The sequence below is a fragment of the Prosopis cineraria genome, unplaced genomic scaffold, assembly GCF_029017545.1.
Source record: "Prosopis cineraria cultivar Desert tree isolate PC_DT_omini unplaced genomic scaffold, ASM2901754v1 PC376, whole genome shotgun sequence".
NCBI lineage: Eukaryota > Viridiplantae > Streptophyta > Magnoliopsida > Fabales > Fabaceae > Prosopis > Prosopis cineraria.
Genome location: NW_026555703.1, coordinates 3,856 through 12,364, shown reverse-complemented (window position 1 = coordinate 12,364; position 8,509 = coordinate 3,856). Strand labels below are relative to the sequence as shown.

The window sequence follows — 8,509 nt, the reverse complement described above, 5'->3', positions numbered from 1 at the left end:
TCAAGGTTTTAAAAATTATTGGACTTGGTTTAGGGAAGGGGCTGCGCGAACGCAAGCCCCAACTTTCACAAATTATGACGTAGGCTCCACTATTCAAGTAGACCTTAGGCATACACCCCTCCCAAGTGCAGTGGAAGTCACATGCCTAGGCTATGGGCCTTGTTGATCACCCATTAACCCCGTCCAGGTAAGTATGTTTTAATTGTTCTCCTTCCCTTGCTTTTATAGTCTCTCTTCCACTCTTACACTTCTTGTATGCTCGATGTGGGACTCTCATTGATATCAGCCAAGCTTGCTTTCCTAACTAGCTAATTATATATCCACATCATCTGAGCGGCTGAGCGTTTCTTATGAAAAGTTCACTTTACAACAAACTTATAGAAAATTGCACGAACTTAATTATCACTTTCTAAAACAAAAGATAAAAAATTACATATATAAGCTAAGAAAGTGATTAAAATTGTGTGCGTTTCTTATCACGCATCGCCATTCCTCAGCAAAATTTCATAATAGACATCGCTACTTTTACTTTTTTAATTATTGTAAAAGTTTCAGTTCATGATATGTGAGATTATTAAATGCCTATAATATTACTAAAAAATTGTACCGAGAAAATAAAACATTTGGATCATATATATGTGGTATTAAACATCCTGTAATTACCTCCTAGCATCATACTGTATTTTGGCAGATTAACCGTCCAAGAATTAGAGGTTAAAATGATTGGCATGGATTAACAGAAATTAGGTCTAGCAAAATAAGCTAATATTTTATAATATGATAAATTAAAATTTAAATTCTTGCTACAAAAAATGTTCATATTTAATGCTCAACTGTGCTTTGAACATGAGTGTTTTTGTTAAGTGGACACTTGAGCAAAATAAAAAAATGATTGCCATTAGGTAAAGGATATAATTACTATTTGTACATGAGGACTGCAAGGTTGCTTGGAAGAGCAGCATCTTCCACCAAATAAGCTGCAATACCTCTATCTATGATGGGATGGTAGCTTGATGAGCATAATATAAAGCTCATAATTGACCATAAACAAAACAATGGAAGGCATATGAACGGTGGAAAGTTCCATAAATACTTGAAGTCTAATCTAGTCTCAAAAACTTGCAAAAAATAGAAAAGAAGAACAATATCACCCCAAGTGTTTGGTCCCTGTTCAACTTCATTAGATTACCAGCCAAAAAAAAAACTTCATTGGATTGTCTTGGTGAACGTTCTAATAGAAGAACCCATCAAAACCTAAGACATGTATCCCGCCCTTAACATCAACCTTGCTGGGAATATCAGTATCATATCTTACTAGGTGCTTGGTACCTTTCCTTCCTAAGAAATCATCAACATCTGTTACTCTCATCCTCAAGTTTGATTGACTTCTTTCTTTTTTCTTTTTAAAAGACAAGGTCCTCAATGAAGAATGTTATAACATCAAAAGTATATGCATCTTCTCATGAAATTTCAGCCTGTAAATAGTATAGGGTGTCAAATGAAAACTTATCACAACAAAACTTGCACTTCCTATCAATGGCTAAATGGAATGTTCCATGATTAGAATGTCACTTTACGCCAATCCCACCATGAGTGCAGTTCCTTTTAGGATAGTATCTTCAAAGTCCTAAATTTTGATCCTTTTACTCATCCTACTTTCTAAACCAAATGACTCTGCTCTCACTTGCATTTAGACTTGTCACCTTCAACTTCATCTTGTGATCGACAATGGTATGAGACAACCTTTACTGAAGCTTCTTGAGGACAACATTGAGTGATAGCTCTAACTCCAGACAATTGAGCAGAAGAAATATATAGGCTAGGGGAGCTATCATATTTGACACCAACTAGTTGAGAACCCACAGCAAAAAGGGAACTTGGGATTGACAATTGAAAGCTACTTTACAATGTCTAGCAACATGTTCTATTCCTATGCAAGAAGGACACACTCTTCTAACTTGTTCCAAAACAATTGACACATTCAAAGTCACACCATCAATTAATTTTAAATTATTAAGATTGATAGAGCTCAGGCAAAATTCAGAAAGGTAAACTTGAAGGCGTAAACCAAAACCTTTAAAATGGCTTTTATCATCATAGAAAATAAAATTTCCAAAACACTATCCAACATACCATGCTATCTTCACATCGTGATATTGCAACATCCATGGTCCATGAAAAATTATATAATTTAAATCCTCCTCATATTACAAGTAAAGTAAAAACAAGTTTTGAAAATTGTTGAACCATTGATATCAACCCTTGCAATTTCCAATGGATGCTAATCAAGAATAACAAGTTTGAGATATGTAATTATCGACCATCAATCACCGTAGCAAAAAGGAAGAGGTTCTTGTTAAAAGATAACATGTTGAACACATAAGAAGGAAACATAGTTTCATATCTTCCACAAAATTGAAACGGTAAAGATGGAATATTGATTGATGTTGATAACACAGTAAATTAGAAGATGCAAACAAATTTTGGGAAAAAATCTATAGATTGATCAGTTAATGCTAGCTTGAGCACTAGAAACAAATTGAGCAGCAAGAAAAAAAGTTGATGAAGAAGATTATTGTGAAGAAAATCTAACTCTGTATCAACGGTAAAGATAGGAAGACAAATGATACTTCCCTACATCAGATGGCAGGTCTAATCCTTATTAATGCAAATTAAGACAAGAGTGAGATTGAGAGATAAAGAGATGATGGATGAGAAGACAAGCGGCGGCGGCAATGGTAGCTAGGGTTAGAGATGTAAGGTTGTCCTTACTAATTCACACTTGACCAAACACTCTAATGGTAATCATAGAATTAACCCTTAAGAATTACCCTCACATCAAAAAGTCATTATAGTTTTCTAAAAGTCAAAACCAACATAAATGAGATCATACGTTTTTCAAGTTTTAAAACACGACCACATAATTTTTATAAGCCTAAAATTAAAGTACCACTGATTACAAAAGGATAAGATATCAGTTTGTATTAAAGAATTTGCATTTAAGTTAAAACTAACATTCTAGTACAAGAAAAAGAGGATGCATTGCAGTATGTTACACATGAGTCACGACATGTTTCTCTCTATGTCATGCTCTGTGGCATATTGCATATAATTGACAGACATTTGACAACAATAAGGGCCAAACTTCTAATGCCTCTCAATTCATTCAATGTCTAATTAAGGTGATTTAGATGTTAATAAAAAGCTCTTTTAGAGCTCTAGTTAATGGTATTAGTCTTACTTGTAAATTATTTCTCAATTAAGATTTGGATACCCATTTGCAAAATCAGTCTTTTTTACACTTAAACCACAATAGGGTGTTTAATTTCACTATCAAGTGCTAAGAGCTCATAACCATCCCTTGACCACATTCAATAGACTAAAAGATACATGTGCTATTACTACATCACTCTAATAACATACACATCACATTTTTAATACCTAACCTCTTAATTTTTAAAAATAGCAAGGGAAGTCAATTTCTCACGAATCATCATAATCATGCATTTACACATTTACTTATTTGTACTATTATTTTAGCTCTTTCTAAATGCACACTTACAAAGAACTTATAACCTATAGCTCAAAATACAATTTCCAACATTAACATCAATTGGTGCAAGTAAATCAAAAGAATATGCACTCTGCCTAGATGGCATTTTCATATTAGATTACACATAATAAATCAAAATAAAAGCCTACTATTAGAAATCAAATATCCTAGGCCTTGGGTGCTTTTCACCTGCCTTAACTTAGTTAGCTCTTGTAAATATTGAAGAGAGAAGGGTAAGTATAACCATTTAGTAACCGAGATATATCTTTATATTTATATTAATGCATGTCAATTAATTACATAAATGCAAGTAGCAAACAAAACCATTTCACATTATTCCACAACTTAGAAGTCCAATCATTCACAACATTATCAACATGCAAATAAATAAATACATCTCAAAAGGGTCATAATGATAATAACAATGTGCCCTTAATAATAATAGGCAAGGCCACAATAATAACAACCATATAGCTATAATATGATATGCAAGATGAATGCCTTCCTTATATCCTCCTGACACCCTAAACATCAAACCGTGTGCTATTTTAAGGGATTGATCCATATGATTAGACTATCCAAGCCTTCTACTTGTGAGGAGTTTTCTAACCAAGACTACTGCACTCACTTATGGGTTACAGTTTTCTCCAAATCATACACTATGGGGTGCCATATCCTTAAGCTTGCTTTCTTATTAAACAATTGAAAGCTAGTTAGGTTTGAGTCCCTCATAGAACAAGTGGGACAATATAAATATATGATCAAGGTGAGCCATCGAGCTTTGAATAGCGGTCATACCACATAGATTTAAACTTACTACTACTCTCCTTAAGCAAACTTCATCATAAATGACCATAATGTACAAATGCTTAACTCATAGCATGCTTCTAATCATCATAACTAGTACATAATATATCATCATCATTTTCATCATATCACAAATCATCATATATTTCTCCCAACACAACTCAACATATAACTCTACAAACACTTACAAGTTTCTCCATATAACTCACCTATTGACAATCATTTCATTTGCATGTTCACACATACATTTATCCTTTCAACGATTCATAACTCATAACCTTTAATTTTCAAATACTTCATACCACACTTGCATAAAATAATTTCACATATCTCTATAATAGTTTGTAAAACCAAATAACTAATTAACACACAAAAATAAAAGTAACATTTCTCTTGATTACCTCAAATATTTGAGAGGTTAAATGCTTACCCCTTAATACAATCAATTTTAAAACTTTCTTCAAGCTTGAATGGTGCCAAAAGGGTGATAAATTTACAATTAGTAATACCCATAATCATTAATTTCACTATTAATGAAATTACAACCCTCAGATCAACACTCTGACTACTCAAAATCCCAATCTCCTTGCATTTGAACATATCCATTAAGTTTATTATCTCCCATTATCTCCAACTAACATCAACAAACTTTCTAGTCATAATTAATAGCACTAAACAACTCTCAACCACCTCATTTATAACTATTTTCAGCCATTAATTGCCTCCTTCCACCAAACACTAATAAAGTTCTGAATACTAGATTTAAATAATCTAAACAACTTTCATTAACACTATTTAAGTTAATAGGTTCGGACTCATAACTTTATATGTCCAAAAATCACTTCTATAACTCAAACCCTTACTCAAAAACTTGAGAAAATGGAAAAGGATGGAAGTAGAGGGTTTAGAAAACTTATTTTTAGTGTTTACAAGCTTCAAAATGCTTCTAAACCTTTTAATTAGACGTGCCCTAATAAAGTTTCTCATGCGTTCTTCATTTTCTCTATGCAATTAACAAGGCTCTTTTTTTTAAAAATTCAACCACACACCAGGACATGCTACACATGCACTGTGGCACGTGATACAAAGATTTGGGCTTTGCGTTTTTGTGACTCATGCTACGACATCCAATGCGGCATGTGGTATAGAGCCACTTTTTCTTGTTTTTCTCTCTTATTGAGGTCTAGGTGATCTGGCTTTGCTTTGAATCCAAACCTAAGGCTAAAACTACAACTCAATACATTCATTAACTCTATCTAACACACACCATACTAATTTACTTAATTAACCTCATTTAACTTAGTTAATTAGGGGTTAATTTTTAAGATGTTATAAGAGAGACAAAGGCTCTCCATTGAACAACAACAAAGGTTCTCTACCATTAAGAGCTAATATGTTTCGAGACCAATCAAAGCCGAGTTGTTGCAGTTGTTGCATATCAACAGATTGAAGAGGAAGATTAAGATTAAGATTGAGATGCACAGATGCAAGGATGCGGTGGCGGGGTTTGGGTTGCAGAGACAAAGCTCTCCCTCCAGTAATTTGCATGCCCTACTCTACTTGTGCTCAAGATGTTGCTTATTTGAGATTGATCCTCTATGGATCCTTTTTATAATTTTTTTAAATAAAAAAACTAGTTGATTGTTCACAAGGAATTGAGCTATTCATTAATTCCTTTTTTAAAATCTTCAATGAAGGACAACATAAATGCAAACCTACATGTTTTGGACTTATTACTAAATCAAGCCAAGCCCAAACTATTTTAATAATTTATAATTGGGTTTTTAAAAAAATTGTTGAACTTAGCATAGGGAAGAGGCTGCGCGAACGCAAGCCTCCACTGCCACAAATTATGACGTAGGCTCTACCATTCAAGTAGACCTTAGGCATGCACCACTCCCGAGTGCAATGGAGATCACAGGCCTAGGACATGGGCCTTTTTGATCACCCATTAACCCCGTCCAGGTAAGTATGTTTCATCTGTTCTCATTCCCTTTCTTTTATGCTCTCTCTTCCACTCTCCCACTTCTCATCTACTCGATGTGGACTCGCACCACTTTGATATCACCCAGACTTCCCTTCCTTTCCTAGTTAATTATCCGCATCGATCATCTCTGGGCGTTTCTCATGCTTCCTTAGCGATACAATGACACTACCATATTCCAGTAGAAACTAAAAGCAACCCCGACTTTAAATAGAAATCGACGTATCATGATGATATGATACTCCAATCAATTTAAGGTAAAACAAAAGAAATTTGGAAATTTTATTGATTATGCCACGAAACTTTGTCAAAATACAGTGTCTATATGTACAGGATTCATTCTGACAAAAACGATATTTGCTGACAAAACTTGTTTTAGTGGGTCCAAGCTAAGCAGACATAATAGCTACAGCAGAAGAGTCAATTGCCAAGAGATTATAATAATATGGAGGGGAGATATAGGGAGAAAATAATACATGTAGCAAATTGGTTGAAATCAGAACCAGAGTCAATGACGATTGATGAGATAATATAATATATCCTTTTCACACGCATCTTTGTTATCTTACATTCTCATTTTCCCAGTAGACAACGAATGCAGGAAAGCCTGTTAACCCATACAAAACTGAAATATGAATGAGAGGAAAAGAAAATCAATGAACTTATTCATAATTATGATAGAAAATTACAATAAAAAAAAATCTTCAAAGGATTATTAATTACACAACTAATCCCAAAACTCTCCAGGGTAATCCATGAGGTCTGGATTCAACCTTCTACTGAATACCTAACTCTTAAACATTTATATAAGCTTAGGGTATAATCAATATAATAACTAACTTTTTGTTAGGTACTATATTCAATACTTCCACAAACCCATTACGGTAATAGTTCTTCATTCTATTGTCCCCCCCCCCCACACACACACACACAGAGATTATGGCTTAAAACCTGAGTTTGGACCGAGCACTCTTCAAAACAACTGCGTACGTAAAATGTTTAAGGCGTTGAAAGTTGAAACCATCAATAACATTATAGCAGTTTCACACAAAAAGATTGATGGCTTGATTTATTTACTATAGCAGTCCAAGTTGAAGAAAACACAAATGCCTACAAAACGGAATAAAAACACACACACACACACAAAACGGAATAAAACTACAAGCAGAAGCCTCCTTAGCCCTTCAAGCATCTTCCGAAAGCGGATAAAACAACACACACACACACACACACACACACACACAAACGCCTACATACATCAATACATATATCATTGCCATTGAAAAGGAAGCTTCCAAGATGGAAGACAATGGAGCCTAGTTTTGGAAGACAAGGAAGCTCTAATTTGGAAGATGTCAGAACGGAAGAGAAAGATAAGGCTTCTGTTTCTGGTCTTGGGAACCTTGTCCTTCTTCTTCTCTCTGTTTTACTTGTTCCTCTTTCTCACGACGTCGTTCTCTCTCCTCCTTCTGTCTCTCCTCACTCTCATGTCTTTCTTTTCTCTCCCTTTCTCTCTCCTTCTCAGGATCACGATGAAGCTGGTGGTGGCCTGCGACTCGGTTTCCTTGGTTAAAAGGATCGTTTTCTTCTTGTTCACGGCTTAATTTTGACACACACGACGTCGTATTTCGGATTCTCGTTTTCCCATAGCATGGCTGAGGCCGGCCATAACCAGGAAAACAGTACCTGCAAACAACAAATGACGAACCTTCGTGGCTTTCAAGGTAGCTGTCTGGTGGACAAACTCGTAATACTCCTCGTTAAAAATCTGACGAGGATGAAGACTCGGGTGTTAATCTGTACATATAGGAGATGGAAGGAGCTTTTTTTCTTTTTGAAAAAGAAAATTAAGTAAATTGGCACTGCGAACACGAGCAGGTCACGTCATTTCAAAAAACACTTATAAAATTACTTACAAAGTCCTTACATTTTTAGTGGGATTTAAAACCATGATCTTATTAATTGTGAATTAGATCTTTATTAACTGTAACGATTTGTATTGGTAGGAATTCGAGTACTTCTTAATTTTTGCTTTAACTATAGGCATGGGCTTGAGAATTTTGGGAGGCAGGTGGTGTCATGATGAAGGTGAGCATATGTGTAAGTTTTAATCATTTGCATGTCATGAGTAAAGGACACGTGGGCATGGGGTGGCGTGGAGGCTG

At 34.8% G+C, this 8,509-nt stretch overlaps 2 non-coding genes across 2 annotated transcripts; both read right to left on the bottom strand.

The window, feature by feature from the left end:
- Positions 1-34: 34 nt before the first annotated feature.
- LOC129296657 (U1 spliceosomal RNA) lies at positions 35-195 on the bottom strand. Its single transcript, XR_008589853.1, has one exon. It is a non-coding gene; the product is annotated as a U1 spliceosomal RNA (small nuclear RNA).
- Positions 196-6,173: 5,978 nt separating this feature from the next.
- LOC129296658 (U1 spliceosomal RNA) lies at positions 6,174-6,333 on the bottom strand. Its single transcript, XR_008589854.1, has one exon. It is a non-coding gene; the product is annotated as a U1 spliceosomal RNA (small nuclear RNA).
- Between the last annotated feature and the right edge of the window lie 2,176 nt (positions 6,334-8,509).